Below are 24,766 nucleotides of genomic sequence, written 5' to 3'. Positions count from 1 at the left end.
CCTTCTGCCTCACACCCTGCTTGCTTCCCGCACATTCCTGATTTACTTTCGTGCGAGGCCTCTTGGCTCTCCCCGCCAGATCCCAACCTCTGCAAGGTTGGCTTTGTGTATTTGGTTCTCCACCGTCCCCAGGGTTTCAGGAGGAGTTTGTCCACGGTCGGTCCCCACCACGCGTTGTGGAGCCGGCAGACGGGCGGCCAGCGCCCATGCCTACACAGTCGGGCAGCCCTGTTTTCTTCCTACAGAACATGGCTGTACCCTCAGGGTGGCCGTCCCCTCTCCTCCACACTTGGAGGGATGCTGAGCAGACCGGAAGCCAGCTGGGAAGCCTCAGTCAGGCTCAGGTCCTGCCCCCGCTGTGTGGCATCCTCTGAGGCCTCTTTCTTCCCATTTTCCACACGAGAAGCCAGGACTGTCTGATCCCTGAGGTCTCTTTGCAGGCCAGACCATCTGTTCCAGCAGAGAACACTTGGGTATAGGTTCAAATTGGGCAACGTGCTAAAATCGACTTTCTCACGTTCAAAGGGCAGAGGTCTCTCGGCTGCAAATGTGACAAATTCTGAGACAAGATACTGGGGGCTGGGCACCCGCCGGAACGAGCCCCCGTTGGGTGGTGCGTGTGCTCTCGGGCGTTAGAGGCGGCGGTACAGCCGCTTCTCTCCATATTTTAACTGGAATGACTCTCTTGCCTGGCCATGATAATGGGCAGCAGATATGACCAGGACGTTCTGAAATTATGTTTAGTGATGCAGCAGAAAAAGAAAATTAATTCCGTTCATTGATGAGCTTGTCCATCGACTCATATTGACTTTGTGGTGCTCGTGTCGCAGATGGCAAAGTTCATGTACTATAAACACATCATTATGACTGTCGTCTTGAGCCGTTGCCAGTCTTCGGGAGCGGAAGGGTGGGGAGCCGTTTCTTCGAATCAGGTGAATCTTAAAGAACATAAGATTGTGTGTGTTTCGATTTATATCTGATATTAAAAGGTCACGCTGAGGGCTGGGGTGGTGGCTCAGTGGTGGAGCGCTTTCCTAGCACGTGTCAGGCCCCGGGTTCAATTCTCAGCACCGCACATAAATAAATAAGATAAAGGTTCATCAACAATTAAAAAATATTAAAGAAAGGTAACACCGAGGGCACGCTCATAAATCAGCCTCAGCTGCCCCGTTGCCCACATCCGGCCAGTCACCACGTCCTGCTGGTTCCATCCCCTCCCCACTCTGGGTAGGCCGCCTTACTTCAGGCCTGGCTCTCCAGGAGCCCAGCCCTCCCCAAGTCCCTCCTTCACCTCGCCCTCGGCACTGCTGTCTCCTGCCTGCCGTTCTATTAAATTCCATCCTGTAAGGGCCAAAGTGACCTGTCCTTGACCTCTAGCCCAATCCCCCAGCCCTTTAAGACCTGGTGTGTCCACCCAGAGGTCTTGTTCAGGAACTGGCTAAGCAGGGATTCTGAGGCCTCTGTAGATCTTGATCCTGGAGGGACCAGGAGCTGTGTATTGAAGGACCAGGTAAAGTGGACCTGATGGATCTGCTGGCCTGCTCCAAGCCCTGTCCCCGTGCCGTGACCCTCAGGCCCATCTTCCACCTCCAAGCTGAGTGCCCGCTGCCCTGGGTGGCTCCCTGACCACCTGGTTAAAACACGTCCCTCCAGCTCTGGGGTCCCCGCTCACACAGCCTGGGTGGTCGGTTAGGTGGCACCTTTCACCTTCCGAGAGTCCTTCGCCTGCGTTAGCTGGACGGTCAGCAGGTCCTCCATCTTCCTGCTGTTCCTCTGGTCCTCACACCTCTGACAGAGAGCCAGGACACTAAGAGTCAAGGCTTTTGTTATGAGTCACGAGCTACCTCCTCATGGCACATTGCGGGATTCTGAAAATATTTCCGATTCTCTTAGTTCATTTACTGGTCACTGGAAGCAACGCAGCATGCCCCAAACTGGAAATGGGTGGGCACTTGAGGAATGTCACGAGGCTGCTCTGTCCAGAGAGGCACAGAGGGGGCGGAGCGGGGCAGTGCTGAGAGGTTCCACAGTGCGCCTCATGCTGCCCTGTGAGGCGGGCAGGTGTCATGAGCCCGAAGCACATTCCTCAGACCCCAGCGAGTTACCAGGAAAGCCTGTCAACAGGAGGGACCCCAGGGGCTCTGCCCTCTAGACTGAGGGCAGAGCCTCTGCGCCTGGGGCCTGGGCTGAGCAAACGTGGGCCCCTCCCCATCTCTGTCCTGGGCACAGTAGGCTTTCTGAGGATTCACGAGGCCACAGGCGGCGTCTTTCCTCTCTTACCCCTTGGTGCTTCTTGAAGAAACCTCTGTGAACAGATGGGAACTCGGGGTTCTCTACAAACTCTGCATAGCAATACAGAGCTCCACCACATGCTGCTGGCTCATCCTAAGAAGATCCTGCAGCCGGTGTCTGGGGGCCAGGGTGCCACCTTGCCCCACCTTCTCGGACCCACCGAGTTTCCCACAGTAAACTTATGTCCTTCCGTGGAGTTACCTTAGGCATGGCCCTTGCTCACAACTTTCTCTGAGCCATTTCAATCTTCCTGTGGGAGAGGAAGCTCCCCAGAGCCAGAGAGGAGTCAGGGACAACCAGAGAAAGCCCCCTTGGGCTTCTATCCCGTAATGGGGGGATTATAGGCAGCCCCAGCCTGGGACTCACTGGGTCCCAGGAGAGTCCCAAGATCTTGCTTTCAATGAAACATCTGCCCTCCTTCTCCCTTTGGCCCAGGATCGTGGTGCTGGTGAGCTCCAGTCTCCCACTCACCCACCCTCAGAGAACATGGGCATGCTCACTCATTTGTGGGCCTTCTGCCAACTTGGATCAAAATGGCACCTGGAAAGAGTCTCCAAGAGCAGTCCTACAGATGTGAACGGCCCCCGGGAAACTCGAGGCCTGGTTTTGCCAACAGTGAGACAAAATGTCACAAGGGGAGAAAGTGGGTGTGAATATGGATAAAAAGGACAGTTCCCAACAACCCAGGGGGCATCAGGGAAAGAGGGGCATGCTGGGGAGCCTGCCCTGCAGAGGTGGCCACGCCTGTCTGTGGTGCTGACCAGCTGCCCGCCTCAGCACTGCTGCCTCTCTGGGGGCCTGGTGACTCCTGACCAAATGTTCCCGGGGGCTGCCTGCCTGGCACTGGCCTGGCAGTGGAGTCTGTAAGGACAGGGAGACACTGTGGAGGGCCTCGCAGTGACCTGAGGAACTGGGAGGCAGAGAGACCGACTTCTCACATTTTGCAGGAGCCAAGAAAGTGGGTCTTCCTTTTCTTCTAGGATGAGGGTGAACACCTTTCCCTGAGTCACCCACATGCTACCCACGTAGGTCAGGATCTGGATCTGGACCCCAGCCAGGGAGGGAGCCCTGGATCCTGGTCTCCAGTCATCGGTATCGTCCTCCAAGGGCCAACCTGAAGCTCCCCAGGAAGCCCTCTTGACTCATCCAGGCAGAGTTGATCATTCTGACCTCTGCCCCCTCTGAATGTCACTTAGACTGCCTGTCGGTTGATACTGTGACGGCTTCCCTGGCAGGGGCTGGATGCTCTTTCTTTGTCCCTAAGCATGACCCTTGGGTTCTAAGCAGGACTGCCACTCAGAAAATGTGCGTTGGGTGGGTGGCCCTCCAAATACCATCCCCCACCCAGTCTGCTCTGACACCTGCCTTGAAGGTAACAACTTGGGGGACACCCAGTAGCCACGACATCATCTGCCCTGCTTCCTGCTCCATTCCTCTGATTTCCAGGTTCCTGCCACCAAGTAAAGCTTGTGCACCTTGCTTCCCCAGTGGTGTCAGGCAAGGTCAAGGTGTACCCCTGGCCTGACCCCAGAGAACTGAGGTTCCTGGAGATGAGGGGCTTCTCAAGACTCACGGCTCTGCACTGGCAGACCTGTCTCTGAGATCTTCCACACCCCATTCAGCTGGTGGCTTCCTTCCTCCCCTGCACTGTGGGAATTTCTGAGCCACCACTTCTGCCTGGAACTTGGAAGTTGCCGGTTCTTCCTTCCCAACAGGAAAGGACCCACTGCCTACCTCTGGCCTCTGCCACGCCCTGGCTTCCTGGGGCTTCTAATTGAGCTTCTCCTGCTCCAGTCCCACCACATTCTTATTTCCTATTTCTTGGGTTTCAGGAACTCCCGCAGCCCCGTGAAGCTGACATCACCCCAACAAGGTGAGGTGGCTTTCTCCAGGTCAGTGCCAATAAATCCAGCAGAAAGGATTCAAACCCAAAGCAACTGTCCCTTCTGACACCACACTCCCCTCAGCCTGAAATCCTTCATTATTGATGTCTAGGGACATCTGGTCGGGTATCCAGAGCAACAGATCTGCGGGAAGGAGCCCACCCTGTGATCTGTTTTCTCTGAGGTTCCCAGGATATTTTTTCCTTCTTTCAAAATGCAGTGTCTCCATATTCCCACCTGAGGTCATTAGCCTTAGCACAGGTTAAAAAACAAAGTGTTTGTGTCCATCCATCTAATTGCACAGAAACAATCAAACCCTCATTACTACCAGCCTAATTATTTTGAAATCCAGCATATTATCCTCTTCAACAATTAGGCAGATGATAAGCATTGGCCCCACCTGCCCGGGGACAGGAGGGAAACCTGGTGTGAGGGAGGCGGGGAGGAGGCTGCTTTGGGAGGAAGTGAGACGTCTACACTTGCAGACACCCACCACCTGCTCCTGATTATTACCCGCCCCCCAACTTGCAAAGCCACTAACAGGAGTTTCATCTTAATGAGCAGGGAGATGGTGTGCCACTGGTCGGAGGGGACATCATTACAGAGCTGGATCCTAATTGTCATGCTCCGATTTCTGGGTGCAAATATAATACTTACCTGGATATAGTGAAACAGCCCAGACAGAAGGGGGTCTAGGAACAATTTCAAACCTCAGCACAAATGTTTCTGCTTGTCTACCAGCGAGACCTGTCCTTGTCCCTCATGGTGGCTTCCCTTGCTTCTTCATGCTGATGTGCTTGTTCTTAGCATTGGAAGGGACTCAGGGGACAGGCCTGTGAGCTGAGGAAGGACTTCGCATGGCAGTCCGAAATGCACCATGGAATTGGAAAATTCAGAAGAGAAGAGAGCTTGGATTTGGCTCACTGAGTGCCCTTGTTTTGTAACTAAGGGGAGGGGGGTGTCTACAGAGGTAGTGTCATGTGCTTGGAGGTGTCACCAGCACCCAGAGATGAGAGTTGAAATGAGGTGGATTAGTGATGATGGTGAAGGCAGGCTGGAAGAAATATGGATGGACAGGAGGGAGACTCACGGGACGGGAAAAAGCCCTGTAACTTTAAATCTCGGAAGCTCCGTGAACACCTGCACCTGAACAGTCCCCAGGGTCGTTTTCCGGCAGACAGAGATTCTGAAAGAGCCCTTGACTCTTGGAGCTCTGAGAGCCTAGGTGATTAATGCCTGCATACATTGCTGGCTTCCACAATGTGATTTTTTTCAGACTAAATGAAGCCACGGGAACGATATCGTTGGAGACTTATGATTCGGATATCTTTGGATGACATCAACCTGGAGATTCTGAATAGCACCAGGCCACGTGACCAGCCCAGCGCCACGATCAAGGGAATTGAGCGACCAGGCTGACGTCACCCCATGCACTTGTTCACTGTTTACAGTTTCCTTTAAAGGGGGACCCAACACCCCCACAGCACGGCTGGTCTCGAGCACCCTCCTCCTCCTCCTGAGTGTGGACCTGCTCTGGGCTCGCCTTCCTGGGCAGACCTCTGCTTTCCTAAATGCATCTTCGTTTGTCCCTCTTCTGAGGTGTCCTGAAATTACTTTCCATGATGTAAATCAAGAGCCTGCCAGGGCTGAGTTGAGTCCCCTTCTGCCGTCGGTGGGGTCACCTTGACCCCCATCTGGTGATAGTAGGACCAGCTGTCCCTTGTTCAGCACACCCCGTAACCTGACCTTCGCTGTGCACTCCATGTGGATTTGAGCCACATAATGTCCCCACAGGGCACTTTTACTTCCCCCATTTTATGGATGAGGAAACTGTGAGGCAGAGAGAAGGGAAGCACCATATCCAAGATTCCAAACGGCAGTGAGGCGGCAGAGCCCAGGTCTGAAGCCAGGCATCCTGGTTTCAATTAGCATGCAGCCCTCCCACCCCCACCCAGTGCCAAAGAGCTAGCGATGAGTTCAGGTCACCAGGCAGGCAAAGCCCTCTGCCAGCCTGCAGGACTGTCCCTTGGGCCACTTCTAACACGCCAGCATAACGAGGCCACTTGGATACTCTCTATTCAGCATCTCAGCGTCTGAGCAGCAGCCGCGGACTCAGGACCCAGAGAAAGTAGGCAGAGGGTGCTCACGGTCAGTGGGCGCCTTGCCCAGGCTGAGCGTGGGGGCTGGGGTGGCTTTGGAGTGGCAGTGACGTCTGGCTCAATCATGGAGGGTCTGTGGTTGGGTGGGAGAAGTGGGGCAGGGTAAGGCTCACAGAGCCAAGCGCAGAGCTCGCCAGGGGACCCATAAAAACGCACGACACCTAGCCCGCCGACCGCCTGGGTCAGCCACGCTGCACACTCAGTGGGGGCGGTGTCCCCTCCTGAGTGTGGGGTTGCTGGGAGCTGCAGCTGGCTGTCCCTGCCCTACCCAGAGAGGGGAGGGGACTGTGTGTCACCAGCCTGGGAAAAGATTCACATTCAAAATTGGAAGTGTGATTTCTATGGAAGTGCATTGCTTTTGCATGATCGAAAAGTTGGAAAGTCACAGGCTGGGCCACCTATGATCCCAGCAGCTCAGGAGACTGAGGCGGGAGGACAGCAAGTTCAAGGTCAGCCTGGGTAACTTAGCAAGACCTGTGTCAAAATGAAAACTGAAAAAATGACAGGGCTTGGGGTGTAGCTTGGTGGTAGAGTGCGCCTGGTCTCAACCCCAATACTGAAAGGAAAATGGGGGGAAAACACTGTCGGGTGGGACTTCCACAGTGACACAGGGACGTGCCTGTACTCACCCGGCACCCTGATCTGGGCTGGTTTTGTCCTTCCTCCCGGTGAGGCCAAGATTCCCTGCCCAACGGCTGGCGACTCAGCCCAGCTACAGGAGGGCGAGGCCTGCTCACCGGGATGCGCCGGGTAAACGGGAGTGTGCTGTGCTGTTGTGCAAAGCAGCCGGGGCACCTTGGCGTCCCAGGTGCCGTCGCACAGTTAAGAAGCACGGGGACAAGGTCACCTCTCCAATGCGGGGACCAGAGCCTGGAGAGGGTGCTGCGGTCTCTGGAGCCAGCTTCCCAGCCGGCTTGCTTGTTGGAGAGAGGTCCTGGGACGGGACCGCCCCACGCCCAGGACACCTTGCTGCTCTTGCTGCTGTGCAGGTGCCTGCAGAGCTCCGCCTTCGAGCGCCTGGCTCTTGGCGGATGTTGAATACACCCTCAATGATCGAAGCACCCTGCGCGCCGGTGGGTTTTCTGTAGGAAACAGGTAGTCTCCCCAGGCGGGTGAGGTGTGGGCCTTCACTTTCTGGAGCAAGGCATGTGCCCAAGGGCCCAAACCACAGGATGGTGAAGGCTCTCTCTCTGATTATAAAGGCCAGCAGCTTCCCATATCCCCTGGGCCCCACCCAAGCCTCAGCAGGGGGGAGTCCCTGAGCTGCCCCTCCAAGGCCTTTCGTCAAGTCCAGGAAACCACAAAGAGAATCAGCAGGTTCCCACGGTCCCAGGACCCTGGGGACAGAGGTTGCCTGCGCTGAGCTCAAGCCCCCTCCACCTCTTACCAGCCGGATCTTGGACAGCTCCTTTCCTTGGCCTTGATGTCTCCATCGGTAAAATGGAGATAAGCCACATTTGCCTCCTGTGTGAGCAAGCTGGGTCTGTGGTAACAAGTGCCACTCACAGAGTGACTTCAACAACAGAAATTTACGGCTGCACGGTTCTGGATCCAGACGCCTGAGATCGAGGCGTGTGCTGAGCACGCTCCCTCCAGGGTGCCGGGCAGGTCTGCTGAGGCCTCTTCCTGGCTCCTGCAGCCGCAGGCTTGGGGCTGAGCAATCCAGCCTGCACCTGGCCTCCCGCTGAGTGCTGGGGTCGTCCAAATCCCCCTTTTATATGGACACAGTCGTATTGGATGAAGGGCCCTCTACACAGCTGGCTGAGATAGTCACAGGTGAAGCAGGTGTCCATAGCTCCCCTGAGACTCAGGGATGGCGGACGTGGACTCGCTGCTACGCCTCTGCTCTTGTGATGCTGGGTGGGCCTCCAGGAGGCCGTGTCGGCCGTGGACTTCCTCCTCCTTGCCTTGCTGGCCATCACCCTGTCTGTGAACTCTAAGGTAGTGCAGGGACACAGTGGCCTCCTCCCACTGAGAAGCTTAGCTTGCATCCTACGTCGGCCTCCTGCACCCTCCCGAAGGCTGTGTCTGAAGCAGAAAGGAAGGAGGTCATCTCACCTGCTCAGGATGAGCCTGGGCGTTCTGTTGAGGCCGCAACCATCTGCCTCTGGAGAGAAAATGTCCTTGCAAGGAGGTACGAAGGAAAGAAGGAAGTGAGGGAGGGAGGGAGGGAGGAAGTGAGGAAAGAAGGAAGGAAGGAAGGAAGTGAGGAAGGGAGGAAGGAAGGAAATGAAGGAAGTGAGGGAGGGAGGAAGGAAGGAAGGAAGTGAAGTAAGGAAGGAAGGGAGGGAGGAAGGAAGTGAGGGAGGGAGGGAGGGAGGGAGCAAGGAAGGGAGGGAGGGAGGGAGGGAGGGAGGAAGGAAGTGAGGAAGGAAGGGAGGAATGAAGGAAGGAATGAAGTGAGGGAGGGAGGGAGGAAGGAAGTGAGGGAGGAAGGGAGGAATGAAGGAAGGAATGAAGTGAGGGAGGGAGGGAGGAAGGAAGTGAGGGAGGAAGAAAGGAAATGAGGAAAGAAGTGAGGAAGGGAGGAAGGAAGGAAATGAAGGGAGTGAGGGAGGGAGGAAGGGAGGGAGGAAGGGAGGAAGGAAGTGAAGGAAGGAAGGAAGGAAGGGAGGGAGGGAGGGAGGGAGGGAGGGAGGAAGTGAGGGAGGGGAGAAAGAAATGAAGAAAGTGAGGGAGGGAGGAAGGAAATGAAGGAAGTGAGGGAGGGAGGAAGGAAATGAGGGAGGGAGGGAGGAAGGAAGTGAGGGAGGAAAAAGGAAATGAGGAAAGAAGTGAGGAAGGGAGGGAGGAAGGAAGTGAGGGAGGGAGGAAGGAAAGAAGTGAGGGAGGGAGGAAGGAAGTGAGGGAGGAAGGAAGGGAATGAAGGAAGTGAGGGAGGGAGGAAGTGAGGGAGGAAGGAAGTGAGGGAGGAAGGAAGGGAGGGAGGAAGGAAGTGAGGGAGGAAGGAAGGAAGTGAGGGAAGGAGGAAGGAAGTGAGGGAGGAAGGAAGGAAATGAGGAAGTGAGGGAGGGAGGAAGGAAGTGAGGGAGGAGGAAGGAAAGAAGTGAGGGAGGGAGGAAGGAAGTGAGGGAGGAAAGGAAGAAGTGAGGGGGAGGAGAGGGAGGAAGAAGTGAGGGAGGAAGGAAGGGAGGGAGGGAGGAGGAAGGGAGGAGGAAGGGAGTGAGGGAGGGAGGAAGGAAACAAGTGAGGGAGGGAGGAAGTGAGGGAGGAAGGAAGGAAATGAAGGAAGTGAGGGAGGGAGGAAGGAAGTGAGGGAGGAAGGAAGTGAGGGAGGAAGGAAGTGAGGGAGGGAGGAAGGAAGGAAGTGAGGGAGGGAGGAAGGAAGTGAGGGAGGAAGGAAGTGAGGGAGGGAGGAAGGAAGGAAGTGAGGGAGGGAGGAAGGAAGTGAGGGAGGAAGGAAGTGAGGGAGGGAGGAAGGAAGTGAGGGAGGAAGGAAGTGAGGGAGGGAGGAAGGAAGTGAGGGAGGAAGGAAGGAAGTGAGGGAGGGAGGAAGGAAGTGAGGGAGGGAGGAAGTAAAGTGAGGAAGGAAGGAAGTGAAGTAAGGAAGGAAGTGAGGGAGGAGGAAGGAAGGCAGACAGAAAAGATTCTTGTTTCAGAAGAAGCTTCCTTGTAGGCGGATTGTTAAGAATCACCGTCTTGGCTGTGCTGCAGCCGTCTAGGGGCACAGTGGCGTCCTCCTGGGGTGGGAGCCTGTGTGTCGGGGTGGCTGTCACTGAACTCCTGCTGTTGGGAGGATGTAGCGACCCTGCCCAGCTTCCTTTCCGTTCCCTTCTCTCCCCTGCCTCCTCCTCCTTTTGTGGCTCCAAAGCTCAGAAAGCAGCAGGAAGGCTGCTCTGCTTCCAGGTAGCTCTCGGCCCGCCTGCCTAGGCCTTGGGGAGGCAATAACATGAGGCCGTGGTGGGGTTGAGTCAACCAGAGGGACAGTGTCTGCGTAGATGCTCCTGGTGCCTCAGTTTTCTCATCTGTGAAGTGGGGACTGAAAACTGCGCCCACTTAGTAAGGTGGTGAGGAGGACGCAGCCCGCGCACAGATGGCTTGCGGCAGTGACGGGGCTCAGGCCCTGCAGGCTGCTCTCAGAAATGCCACACCCGGGTGTCTCCAACAGCAGGATTGGGTCTCACTGTTCCTGAGGCTGGGAAGTCCAAGGTCGAGGCCCTGAAGGCCGGGTGCCTGGATGAGGGCCTGTCTGCAGGTGGTGGGGGCTGGCTGGCTCCCTGGGGCCCTTTATCAGGGCGCTGATTTAGTCACAGGGCCACCCTCGTGGTCACTTCCTAGAGGCCCCTCCTCCTGACACTGAGGGTAGGATTTCTGTCCCTTCCTTCCTTCCTTTGTGGTGCTGGGGTGAACCCAGGGCCTGGCTCCCTCCTGCCCCTCACTTTTCATTGTTCCAGTTGAGGAGGTCTGCTGTCTTCCGGGCGCTGTGCAAGGCCTCGAGATAAAGTGAGGATGGAATGAGCAGGATCCTTTCTGTCATGGAGCTTGTGACCACTGAGTAACAACAGAGAGGGAGAGAGAGGGAGAGGGAGGGAGGACTTCACCGGACGGGCTGGCTTCCAGCCTCCCAGGCAGCTCTGGACGTTGGGGATGCCTGCATTTGCCGGCAGGCCCTCTCCCACCCAGCCGCCCAGGCCCTGCCTCCCCTCGCCCTACCTGCACCTCCTCTCCAGGAGCTGGTGCTCTGGGATTTTCTCCGCCCTGCCCCTGCCTCTCCCTGCGTGGGGAGGACCCCGGACGCTGCCCAGCTCATTCTGCCAGGGGTTCTTTGCCTGGCCTCAGGCAGGCCCCGGTCTTGCTGCTTCTTGGTGCGCAATGGTGTTTAGAAACCCAGATCTGAGTGTTTGTGCGCTAATTCCTTCTAGACACCCCCGAGCATTTCTGGATACTTCCTGGGAAAGAAGAGACCACACCCTTTTTGGTAGTGACAGCCCTCAGTCCAGTTTCAGCAACAGTACTTTTATTCTACCACCAGAAAAAAAAATCTCCTGATGTGCCCACGGACCCCACACCTCTTCATCCTCTTGTTAGTCTCTACTTTGAGCTGCCTGACGAGACCCTAGACATTCTAGAAGGGGATGGAAACAGAGGAAAGGATCCTGCAGAATCTCTAGGTTTGATGTGCCGCCCTGGTGCCCCCCCTGGTTTGTGGCATTTTACTGCTAACTCCTCCCTTTCCTCTCTCCCTGCCCGCCTTCCCCTCTCTCTTCCAGGGGCCCTAAGCTCTCTGGACTGCCGGAGTCCCTGGCGTGCAGCGGGGCAACAGAGAGGGAGGTAATCCACACGTAATCAACAAGCAGACATTTCAGATAGAGACGTGTGTCAGGAGGAGGGAGGGCGGAGCCCCGGGATGCAGAAAAACAGGGAAGTGCTGGTGGTGAAATGAAGCTGAACGGGAAGAACTCTCGGAGGAGGTCTGAAAAGCCAGAGGCCCTGGTCTTGGAAGAAGTGAGGGAAGAGCATTGTAGTGGAGGGAAGGGCACATGGGATGGCCCAGAGGCAGGTGAGAGCTGCCTGGCCTTTTCCAGCAGCCAATGGGAAGGGACTGGAGATGGAAACGAGGCCCAGCGAGGCTGGAACAAGCAGACCTCAGAAGTTGTAGCAAAAGCTTGGATTTGATGGGGCAGAAGCCTGGAGAACAGGGAAGCACATCTGGTAATTGAAAAGAGCAAAAAAAGTAATAATAAAGTGCTCATTCTCAGGCAGCTACGATGAAGGTAATGGATGGTGGCCAGGCAGGCCATATGCACTTGGCTAGCAGAATTAATCATGCTCAGTGCCGCGCAAAACAAGAACGACAAGCACAATAAAACATTTAAAGACGAGAGTGGATTTTAATTTTAGGAGTAGTCTAAAACAATATGATAATGATGATGGCCAAGTTGGCCTCGTGAATGGAGACTCCAAATAGGACACAAATTAAAGTCATAAATAATATTTAATTTGCTAGGCCAATGCATTCTCAAAAGTCATATTGATGAAAAAGTTATTAGAATGAATCAAATGAAGACTCTCATACGTTCGGAATATTTAGTGGACTGGAGAAACGCTAGCAGAAGAAAAAAATCCATAACACGATGTATGAGCTGGAAATTGGATGAGAACATTATGATTTTCAACTTGCATTTATAGAGCAAACCACGGGCTGTACTTCCAGGGCCGTTTAGCTAGATTAGAGCAAATGAGAGGAGACTGGTTTTTAAGAACTTGTGATTAATGACATGCAATTCTTTTAAAGTAGTTTTGTAAATACTCTATCCCGAAGATGTTCTGTGCCCTCGTCTGTTACTGAGCCTCGAGCTACAGGGCTTGAGGGACCTTGTTGCTGTCACCGATGGTTTCTTTGTGCATCATACTTTTATGAACTTGCATCTTAAATGCAGCGTGGGTACCACGTAGGATGCACGCGCAGACCAAGGACAGGCAGGTGTGTGGTGTGTGTTTGTGAGTGAGAGAAAGACACAGAGGCTAACAGTGCAGGAACAGCAATTAATTTGCCGAATATCAAGTATGATCACTGACGTCTTAGAGCAGCCTCCTGGAAGCAGAGAGAAGCATGGCTACATGCACACAGGAGCAAGAAACGCGAAAGACAAGGGTAGTACTGGTTTGAATGGAAAACCCAACCCAACTGTGATTTCTCTATATGCGGGGAATGGTGCTGTTCTGTCTGTAAGGCCAGGCATGGTGGTTTTCCAGGGCGCCCTGGAATGGGCTTCCCCAGGCCCAGACAAGGAGGCCCCTGAGGCTTTGTGCAAACTGTGGTTGTTGCTGTTCCAGCCCAAGGGGATGCTGCGCTGCAGATTCAATTGGTCAAGAATTCAAAACAAGGCTGCCAGGCACCCACGTCCTCTCCAGACTTCCCTGTGGGGTCGCGGGGTCCTGAGCTGCCCATGGCGTTCCTCCAGAGCCGCCCTTCCTGACCTCACTTGGCCTGGTGCTTCCAACATGGAGCTGGTCTGGCTCTCTGCTGCCGCCCAGACCTTGAGACGGGTCCTTCTCAGTCCCTCAGCCTGAGGCCATCTGGAGGCGCCTCCACCTGGGCCCCTCTGTGGCTCCTGCCCTTGGGGTCCACTCCTGGCCTGCGGGAGGAAGGCGCCCCGTGGCTCCTCCCGACCCAGCTCCATCTTCCAGGGGGCGGCCCATCCGCCCACGCCATTTTTCTCAATTGCAAATCCGATGCCATCAGTGTCCTCCTTGAAGACCCTTTCGAGGGCGCCCTGGGGCAGTGTCTTCCACCTTTACAAAAGAGCATGCGCTGGTTTGACAGACTATGGTAATGGCTCCTGTTTATCGATGGCCATGACGACCGCTCGCCAAGCACCACTCCTGTGCCAGGCCCGTGCTTGAGCTGGTCACTTTGGTCCTCACTGGACACTTGCCTGGCTGCGGGGAGGCAGGTGAGGAGCAGCAGAGTCTCTGGAGTCTTGCTGGAGCTCAGGCTTCACCTCCCGCCTGCGTCTGGCTCCCCACAGCCACCACTCCCCTGCCCTGTAGCCCTCTTCCCACTTTGGGTGTCTTCCCTCGCTTCTTGTGATTCCTGTGGCTTCACCTCCCACAGGAAGCCTTCCTGAATGCCTGGGTGCGGTGTCGGGGCCCCGTCTGAGTGTGCTGCTGCACCCAGGCCCTGGACTCTCTCCAGTGCATCTCTCCTCTTCCTCTCGGCTAGAGTGTGAGTTCCTGGAGAGAGCAGACCGTGCCCGTCATCCATTCATTTGTTCACATATCCACTCAACAAACGATCAAGCACCAAGCTCGGCACTGCAGATGCGTGGCCGTAAGAATGGACATGTGGCTATCTCATGGAAATCACGTTTGTAAGAAGACGCTGGAGTGGAGATTTTGGGCCAGACCCCAAGACCCCAAGACAAAGTTGATCCTGTGTGAGGGCTGTAATAGTCAGGGCTCTCTAGAGGAGCAGAATTAATAGGAAGTATGATTACAAAAGGGGATTTATTAGATTGGCTTACATGGCCAGAAGTTGATAGCCCACAGTGGCCGTCTGCAGGCTGGAGAGCTGGAAGAACCAGCAGCTGCTCAGTCCAAGAGGTGGAAGCCCCAGAACAAGAGGGATCAACAGTGCTACCCTAGTCTGAGACCAAGGCTTCTGGAAACGCCCTGGAGAATCCCTGGCAGAGTCCGCTTTGGAGGAGTGAAGGAGAGTCCAATATCCTCAAACAATCGAAGCAGCGATCAAGAACCTGTTCAAGAAGAGCCGAGCTGCTTCTGCATCTGCTTCCTTGTTCTTCCAGCTTTTACTCCATCCAAGCCACCATCCTATTGGGCCGTGCTCCCCACGCTTTGGGAGGGGCTCTTCTCCAGTTCACTATCCCACATGCCAATCATTCCTAGACACGCCCTCATGGACACACCCAGAGGCCTCTTAATCATTAGCATCTCTTAATCCAATCAAGTTGACAACTCACATTAACCCTTACAAGGGCCTTGTCCCTGGCGGGAGATGCCGCTTTCTGAAATGCACCCACAGGGCCTCCAAACTCAGCTCTGGCCCTTCACTTGCTGTGGACCTGTGGCCGGTTTCATGGCTTCTCTGAGCTGAAGAGCAACCTTAAGATTCAGACCACACAAGCTGTGGCTGGGCTTGAGAAGGTGGGCGGAAACGGGCACTGGCTGTAGTTCACTGCCCTGCACCCCGACTTTGGCGGTTTGGCGCGCTTTGTGACTCTGGTTTGGTGTGGAGGCGATGGGAGCTGGTGTAGCCTTCTGGAGCCCCCCGGCAGGCCTGTCTTCTGCACCCCGCTGCGTTTCAGTTCAGCCTGGTCTCCCGGAGCACAGTGCCGACCAGGGGGACACTGCAGCTTCGGACAGTCATGGCCACCAGGGCCAGGGGCAGGTTTGCGGTGGGAGAGGAGGCCCCTGCCCCCGCCCCAGCCTTCAGCCCCGGCCCGGCCCCTCCTCGTGCCTTCCCGGGGGCAGGCCAGTTAAGCATCCCTCCTCAGAGCTGCGGGGTCTCCACACCCCTGGGCAAGTGTCTGCACCCAGGCTGTCAGGCGGGAGGTGGTGTGGCTTCCTTCTGCCACAGTGGGTGGCTTTTCCCTCCTTCCCTCACCTTCCTTTCCTGGGCTCCAGGTGACATGTGAGGGAGAATGGGGGCCCCTTCTAGGGACATCCTCCCGGCCACCTCTGTGGAAGAACAGGGTTCCTCCCTAGCGGCCCCCACCCTGCCAGACACCCACAGTCTGTCTCTGCTCTTTCTAACGGGTCTTCTACGCCTGAGTCCCCTCCACGCAGCCCCTTCCTCGCAGGCAGACCATCCCCACAGGCTGGAGAGGCCAGTTTCTAACCCTGCTCCGTTTGCTCCAGGAGATGGCTCATCTGGTCTCCCATCTTCCCTCCTCATTGTTCTCCTCCCTGAGCTCACATCCCAGCACCATCAACTAATTCCTCCTTCTCTAGAACACTCGGGGCAGCTGCACATGGTTGGGCAGGTTGTTCACTGTACAAGGGCTCCGAGCCAGGAGGTGAAGAGGACTTACAGTCCAATGCACACTCAGCAGGTGGACTCCCTGGGCCTCATGTCTGGTTCACCCACAGCCATCTGAGGGCACTGTCTGCTGGCCTTTGTCTGACGACTTCCCGGGAAAGGTCCAGGATGCCCTTCTCTTCTACTTTGTCCTCATTCTTTGAGGTCCTGCTCCAACTCCTGGAGCCCTTCCTGGGCCTGGAGGCCGACACTGTAGCTGCCTGTGTCTCTCACTGCAGCTGAGCTCATGGTCCAGCTCATAGGAGCTGAGCGGGGTCAGTCTGTCCACCTGGACCTGTGTGCTTCTTGAGTCTGCCCTTCTCTGTGCCTGGCCTGGGGCCTGGGGCCTGGCACAGCTCCCAAGGCAGAAGAGCTTCCACTGGCCAGATCAGCTCTTTCTAGGGAAGTTGTTTGTAGGGCAGACAAGAGCTAAAAACAGGAACTGGGGGCTACTACCTGGTGCCTGCACAGCCCTCTATACTTAACAGGTGCCATCTTATTGAATGCTCCCCATAACACCGTGGGATGGCCCACTCTGGGTTCATGGGTGGGAGCCAGAGGGGACAGTCACAGGGAGGCCAAGCACCTGCACTGACCCCTGGCTCCTGCTTACTGCTTTCTCTGGGGTCTCCCACCTCCTGCCAGGATTTTCCGTTTTCCCATGATGGGTGTGGGGAGCAGCATCCAGAAGCCTCCACAATACAGACGGCAGCACTCGGAACTTAGGGACGCCCCTGCCCCGGGCCAGGCGCTACTCTAGCTAAGCGCCTTCTGCAGATCCCCCGACTGTGTGACCATGTCCACGGCTGATGCTCCGCATGCATCTCAAAGCAGCCGTTTTCACCTGCCTTTGTCTGATGGGTAAGCTGAGGCCCCAGGTGCTCACGGCTGATGAGGGGAGGGCCTGGGTTTCCGGGGGTGGGTGGACTCAGTGGCTGTCCCTCTCCACACTGCTGCCTCTCAAAGGCACCTGCTCCAGGGCAGGGAGCCTGGAGGCCCGCCTTCCAGACCCAGGCTGGTCCCTGGGGAGGTGGTGCAGCCCTCTGGGGATGCACAGCCCTCTTAGGCAGCTTTGGTTGGGAGTCCATTGGGAGGTCACAGTGGCAGGACAGATTCCTGAGCTGCCCAACCTGTGCCTCAGTTTCCTGGGTGTTCAGACAGAAGCAAGGCTGGCACCAGCTGCTGCGGTTGTTATGGAGATGGAATGAGCGGCGTAGGCGTGCTTGGCACGCACCCAAGTGCTCACACTGCCTCGGGAGCTCAGCACTGCTGGAGGCAGTGGATAGATGGGTCGGAGCCTGTGCTCTGGGGACAGACCACAGCACCGCAAGAGCCACGCACCCTCTGCCGCAGTTTCCTCATCTATGAAAAGCAGGAGACTCTTTACCTCGGGTTCATGGCGTCACCTGGCAAACGCGTGGGGGGCCAGGGGAGGGGTGGCCTTTGGTGGGTGCTGGGATTCCAGGGCGACCAAGGGACTGCCCCATAGGTTCTCGTCTCTGGACCCTGAGGCTCTCCACGGGGGGCTGCAGGGTCTACCAATGCTGCAGACCTGGGAGGAAGGACGTTTTTTCTGAGCAGAGGTCTGGGGCTTCCCTTGGTCTGAAACACCCCTCCTCTAAGGGGTCAGGGAGTCCCCTGGCCTGAGGGAGCTGGGTTGAAGCATGAGGGCCTCTGCGGTGTGGGAGCCCAGGCTTGGGTGCTGCCAGCCTCCGAGGCCAGGCTGTTTGCCTGCTGGGCCCCAGGCTGGTGTCCTGTTGGCCAAGCTGATCCAACCAGTGCTACTGGTCCCTGTCAGGCCCCACATGTCCCAGTCCGGAGGGCGGGTGGGAGCCAGGCACAGACCTCTGTCCAGGGGAGGCCAGGCTTACTTGGATTCACCCCACTCTGCTTGCCCTTCTCGCCATAGAAAGAGCTTAGGGGGAAACACATTCCTAAAAAAATAATAAATACGGGCAGGAAAATAGCACGGAGAGTGCCTGCCTTGTTCAGGCCCCGACCGGCCTGCATGCCTGGCCCTGGGTGCTCTGTCTCTCCCAATTACAGCCTCTGCCGTCCACGAGTTGCCGGAGGAGCACTGAGTCAACTCACCAGCAGCAACTGCTGCTGGAAAGGTCTCAGCACCCACCTCTCAGAACCTCCCAGCTCTGCTGGGTGCTCCAGGGACGAGCACCTGCAGAAGCCCTGGGCCCAGGGGACCACAGCCAGTGCTTTGGTGAACCGGGCCCTGCTTCTCCCACTGGCCCAGGCTGGTCGGCGAAGCGTGCTAAGCCTCGGTCTTGTCACCTGTGAGGTGGGAGCAGTGAGGGAAGTGGCCTTGGGCACAAAGACTGCATGGTCCCCGCCCGGCTCTTCAGCACTGCACTGCACCCGGACCCGGGGCAGCCAAGGAGGTTCTGCCCTCTGCAGAGGGTGGAGTGTAGGACGGGGACCATGACAGGTGCTTGTGGAACCAGTTCCCACTGGCCATCTAGGCGGTGTGCTCCTCTGCAGGCTCAGTGTTTGCACCTGCTCAGCAGCAGCTTGTGCTCGCTGGGCCCTGGACAAGTGCTAGGAGGTCACCTGCTCCAGTGGCAGGGACAGGCTGCTGAATGCAACCCAGCCATGAGTCACATGCCCTGACCCCACTCCAGAAGGGTCTGATCACCTCCTGCAGCCGGGGACCCTGCCCTGCTGCCTTCCCCTGTGCCTCCTCCTCCTAAGCCTCAGCCAGGTTCTACCTCCTCCCGAAGGTCTTCTGGGCTGCCAAGGTCCAGCCCAGAGGGAGAACACACGGGTCATTCCAACAGTCAGGCTGGCACAGAGAAGCATGCTACTGCACACGCACCAGGAAGGACACGAGCAAGAAAACAGAAAGCAGCAGGGGTGGCGAGCATGTGGAGGGATGGGAACACTGGGCACCACCGGTGGGGCGTCACAGGGTGTGGCTGGAAAATACTACGGAGGCTGCTCAGAACATGAGCCAGAGAATCCCCTCGCGGTCCAGTAATTCCATCCTGGCCTGAACCCCAGCGCAGCCTGTCTAGGAGCTGTCTGGACACCGGGCTCACAGCGGCCTTGTTCACCAAAGGCGGAAGGTGGAAGCAACCCGTGTCCATGATGGGTGAATGGATGGGCACCGTGTGGTGCGGCCACACATGGGACATTAATCAGCCTCAGAAGGAAGGACACTCTGACACCTGGCTACCTGAACAAGCCCCGGGGGTTCTGGTAGGAATGCTCAGCTGCCCTGATGTGGGCTTCCTGGGCAGTCAGAGTCCTAGACACGAGCAGAACGGCCCCTCCGGGAGCTGGGGAGGGCTGGAGACCAAGTGTCCAGCGGGGACAGTTTCAGTTTTGCAAGACGGGAGAGTTCCGGAGCTGGATCGGGGTGACGGTTGAACACGGCGAATGTTCGGAAGGTCAATGAGCTGCACACTTAAAGCCGGTGGAGCGTTAGTTTGGCGATACGCCGTGCTTACAGGAACTGAGACGCGTAGCCGGTGAGGAGCATTAACCAGGTCACTGGTACCACAGAAGCAGGAAGCAGGGCTGGCAGTGGAAGAAGAGGGCAGCGTGGCTGGAGCAGAGAAGGCCCAGGGGTGCGACGCAGCCCTGGGAGGAGTGGCGCTGTTGAGCGGCATCTGAGAGGAGGTTTGCCTGGGACTTCGGTACTTTTAAACTTGGTGTCCTAGCCCAGAGTGCAGAGAAGCTGGCTTGGTTAGTGTGACGAAAGTGTTCCAGCTGCCGTCGCAGAAAGGAGCCACTTCTGCGGGGCGAGGAAGCAGAGGCCCGGTCAGAGGCACAGGAAGCCTGGAACAAATCCCTGTCCCCGGGGCCTGGCAGGGAGCCCCAGAGGCTGCAGGTGGCCAGGAGCAGAGGCAGAGGGTGTGGTGGAGCGAGAACCCAGGGCTTGGTGCCTGTCGAACATGCCAGGCTGCTCCATCCCCACTGGCTCAGGCTAACACTGGCCTGTTATTTGCTAAATATATCACATGTCACATTTTTCGATACCGTCCCCCTGAGACACTTCGCTTGGACTTTCTGCTCCCTGAAGATATGCTGGGACTCTACCTGATTCATTTTTTAGCCCAGTACCCAAAACACGACCACACCAGTCACGCATTTGTTGCCACGGCAGGGTTCTGTTGCCCGGGCCAAGTCATTCTCCCCACAACTTTGCGGCCATATTTCAGTGGAGGCTACAGAGGCTCAGAGACTTCAGTGATTGCTCAAAGCCACACAGCTTTGTAAGTGGGAGAGTTTGATATGAAGCCTGGTGCCATCTCCCGGGTCACTGGGCACCTGGTGGCTGCTCAGTTTTCCTGGGGGGGTTGAGTGCCCAGTGAAGGAATGGTGACCACGTGGCCAGCATGCCCCTGGGTTTCCAGGCTCAGGCATCTTCAGTGCGGGTGGAGAGGAGGGCGCCTGTTCCCGGAGCTTCCCCCAGGAATCGGGCGAGTGGCAGAGGCCGGAGTTGCTGCGTTGCCTTTTCTTTCTTGTTGAGCTTGGTGTCTTCTCGCTCCAGCTCAGGCCCAGGGTGAGAATTAATCTCGGGGAAGGTGAGAGAACGCGCGACAGCGGCTCTGAGCTCTGCGTAGAAACAAAATCTGGGGGTGAGCGACGTCGGAGGCGCATCATTTCCATCTGACGCGCAGAGGCTTCTTTCTGTCGAGTGTAAGACAGGAGATATACTGCGGTGCTGGGTAGGGTGCTGGGCCCCCCGGGGCTTTGCTCTGAGCCCAGGCGAGGGGGGAGCAGGAGGGGACACAGAGCAGGCAGGAGGAGGGAGAGGCAGCGCCGGGTATAAAAATGACAGATGCCCCGTGTAAAAGGTGACAATTTGCCTACGCAGTGAAATGGTTCTGTCAAGGCATCAGGGTATTTGGGGACTTGAATTCAGAAGGCAGGAGTCGGAAAATGCCGGCCGCCGGGACTCCTCGGTCGCCTCGGCTCCAGAAGTGATGTTTTGTAATTTTGCCTTATGATCTGCGCGGGTTTATCATGGCGCTAATCGGCCTGATGTGACGGGAGCTCAGTCATTCCCACTTAGATGCCAGCTTTTCAGCAATAACGCGGCTCTGCAGGCCCCTGGGCTGTGCGCGCCGAGCCCTGGCGGCCGCCTCTGCGCGGCTCCTGGAGAGCGAGCCTGGCTCCCGCCGGGCCACCCACAGCCCCCTCAGGCTGCCCAGGACCTTGTGGCCACCTGCGGGTCCCCAACCAGAAGAGGTGCCGGCTCCCTGGGCCCCCAGTCATCAGAGAGGGTGAGGGCCGCGCGGGCCGCTGCCCCCGCCAGTCGGGACCAGTCCTGCTCCCCGAGTTGCCACTCTTAATGGGAGAATTTAAAACCAGTGTTTATGGTAATGCCCTGGTTCCCATGGACACCAGTGAACTGCACAGCCAAGATTGATGGAGAACCGTCGAGACCGGTCCTAAAAGATGGTCCCTCTTGCGGATTACGGTCTGTCACGCAGCATCCATTAGCGGAGGAGCGCAGGGTCCTCATCATGTTGGTATCATTGGGACCAGCACACGCCACTGCAAGATGGCATTTCCACCGCACATCAACAGATCATTTCACCACTGCTGAAGGCATCGTAAATTGGACTTATAGCTCAGCTGCTGGCATAAATAAGTCCCTTTGATAGTTAGTGGAAGACGTTATGACACTCCAGGGTACAGGAGGGGACATTGGCACTGTCATTTTTTTTCTCCAGCCCTGGCACCCTGGTGCCTGTGATCTTTCTGAAGATTCAGGGCACGCGCTCTTCATTACGGCTTGGGCACCAGGGACTTGTTTTTTTTGCAAGATTAATGAGCGCCACGGAAATTCTCCAGCGCATCTCGATAATTAAGTCTTTGTTTATCAAAAAACAAGTTATATTAGGAGCAGAAAATTCGCAGTAATTATTCATAATTCTAACAATTCAAGTATAGCTACCTCATTTGCCTGGGTAATTCTGCTTTTTAATTTCTTGCATACATTTGCATATTAATTTTGCCCGTCGGCTGCAGCAGGCTTGACAGTTTGCTACCATGTGATGGTTTTCACAGGGGTGCGACGCAGTTGGGTGGCATTTCGACTGGGTGCAATGATAAATTATGAATTTTCTAATTTGCTGCATAATGAAGTAACCCCTTCCAACCCAATTAAAAAGAATCACCAGGATCTGTTTTTTTTTTTTGTAAATATATATTTTCCAGGTATTTCATCTTTTTCTTTTCCTTGCTGTTTATAAACAAGGCATATATGTTCTTCTTCTTTAGAGCAAATGCCAGTACTTGCTTTTGAAACCTGGGTAACGGTGTTTCTCAATGCCTCAAAAGAGATTCAGGACTTGAGCTTCTTTAGGTGACATCCAGGCCTTAGGTTGGCCAGTCCTTGGCCGTCCCTGCCTTTGAGAGTGTCCTCTGCTGGTTTGGGTGGAAGTTGCAGGAGTCAAGCGGTAGCAGGTGCCCTGTCCAAGGGGAAAATGGTTGAGGTTGAATTCATTCCATTCAAGTTTCTCCTTCCACAAATCAACCACCAAAGCGCTTCAAGCTTCTAATTTAAAAACAAACAATAATAACAGTGAAAACACATGTCCTGCCGAAGTCTACTCAGGCCGTATCCCTAGTAGGGAGGCCAAGCAGAGGCTGCAGTGTGCAGGGGCATGTGCAGCTGGGGTAGCTGCTGACCCAGGGGAGGTGGAGCAGGCAGGGGCAGAAGGGACAGTCGTGGCTGGTGAGGCTGGTTGTTTCCTCCTTTTCCCAGGCCTGCCAAGCTCAGCAGAGGATCCAGGCAGCAGGCTGTGTGCCTGCCCACCGTTCTAGGTGGTTCTGCGCTAACTCAGATAATATTTTCTAATGCCGCAAAAAAAAAAAAAAAAAAAAAAAAAAATTGAAAAAAAAAATTGAAAAAAGTTTTGTACGATCTTGTTGCAATCCTGATATAAAACGGTCCCTACAAGTGGTGGGGTTTGAGCACAGGGCAGCTTGGTTGAGAACACAGATGACCTTGAACCGAAAAGAGGAAAGCTCTCTCCTGGCTGCTGGCAGGCAGGTCTCCGCTGGCCTCTCCACGCCTCACACACCGAGCAGGCACCGGAAGTGCAGCTTGAGTGCCTGGAGTCAGCCCTCAGCTCTGCTGCCCAGCACAGCCGCCTGCCTCAGAGGCAGGCTGTATCCTTGGCCACAGCGGCCGACCGAAAAGTGAACGGTGGGTTTTGGATACCAGTTACATCTCGGTGCCAGTTGCAGGTTCCTGGATCCCCTGGGTGAGGGGGAAGCACGAAGCCCAGAATCCAGCATCTGCTGGACTCCTTCGTACAGTGTCCCCAGGAGGAGCGTCCGGGCTCCTCTGGCATGGCTGCAGGGGTGGGGGACTCACTGCTTCCCTGTCCCACCGCTCTGTCTTTGGTGAGTCCTGCTTGGTAGAAGGCATGCTGCAGTCAGCGCCTTACCGTTTCTCCCACTGCTCCTGGCTTGGTCCTCGGGCCACATGGAGCACGCTGACCCTTTCCTCCTGGTTCAATCCTGTGCTTTTTCTTGCTTTCTGGGGTTTTTAGTCCGACTGTGCAGCCCTAGGGTCACACATGGCTTAGACTTTTCTGAATTACTCCTGTGTGGGACGCAGGGCTAATTTCACTGCAGGCGCTGAGGCGACAGTGGCTGGCTGTTATTTAAACACTTTATAAATGCACTGCGAACGTCGGTCCAGAGAATTCAATGGGACAGTGGTAGGACCTGGAGCCAGCCTCACAGAGCGGGCCCAGGGCTGGCCCAGCACAGTGACCGGTTCTTACAGGCTCCAGAAGCCCACCGTGAGTGGAGCACCTTGCTTTCTGGAGATTTTCGGTACGTGTGTTTTAGCCAGAACGCGTGCTCATGAAGACACCATCCCCCATACCTCTTCCTCCATACAGTCAAGCACCAGGCCAGCCACCAGCCACACGGTCTTCATCGATTTTGTCCTTCTCCAGGCACAAGGTAGAATTTTAATGGTTTGGTCTGTGCCTGGTCATGAGCTGCAGTGCTGGAGAGCAAGGGCCAGTCCCTGGCCCCTCCCTGGTAGCAGCCTTGTTCTGTGCAGAACAGAGTGGTTTCCAGAAGGATGTGCCTTGTGTCCCTGGGTTCCATGAAGGTGCCCTGGGAGCAGAGGTTTCCTGCCTGCGTCGTGAGAGGATGGTAATAAAAACAGTTATGAAGTGTGCACCATGGGCCAGGCGCTCATGAGCGCTTTCCATGTCTTAACTGGAAACTGGATAGTCTCCCCTATCATGGGAGGGGGACTGAGGAAGAGGTGATGATTAACACAGGAGGCAGTCAAATCTGAATCTCTTGTAAATAGCAAGTTTTATTTTATTTTTTTAGTATATGTATATGCTAGAGGTAAGGTCCAATTTTATTCATTCATTTATTTTTACATGTGAAAATCCAGTTTTCCCAGCACTGTTCATTAAAGAGACTGTCCTTTCCCCCACTGTGTCTTCTTGGGTCCCTTATCAAAACCTAGTTGGTGTGTATGTTTGGGTTTCTCTCTGGGCTTTCTAATCTTTTCCCCTGGTGGATGTGTCTGCTTTGGTGCCAGTACCATACTGTGCTGATGACTATGGTTTTTTAATATGTTTTTTAATTTTTGCAGTTCTGGGTATTGAACTCGGTGCCTTGTGTATGTTAGGCAAGCATGTTTTCACTGAACATATTTAATATTAAATTAGGAAGTACGAAGCCTCTGATTTGTTTTTCTTTCTCAGAATTGACTACTGGGGGTCATTTGAGGATCCATACAAATTTTGGATTTTTTAGGGGGTACTAGGGATTGAACCCAGGGGAGCTTAACCACTGGGTCACATCCCCGGCCCTTTTCATATTTTATCTTTGAGATGGGGTCTCGATAAGTTGCTTAGGGCCTTGCTAAGTTTCTGAGGCTGGCTTTGAACTTGAGATCCTCCTGCCTCAGCCTCCTGAGCCATTGGAATTACAGGCATGCC

This window comes from Sciurus vulgaris, assembly GCF_902686455.1.
Source record: "Sciurus vulgaris genome assembly, chromosome: 2".
NCBI classification, from domain to species: Eukaryota; Metazoa; Chordata; class Mammalia; order Rodentia; family Sciuridae; genus Sciurus; species Sciurus vulgaris.
This window is presented reverse-complemented; position numbering follows the sequence as displayed.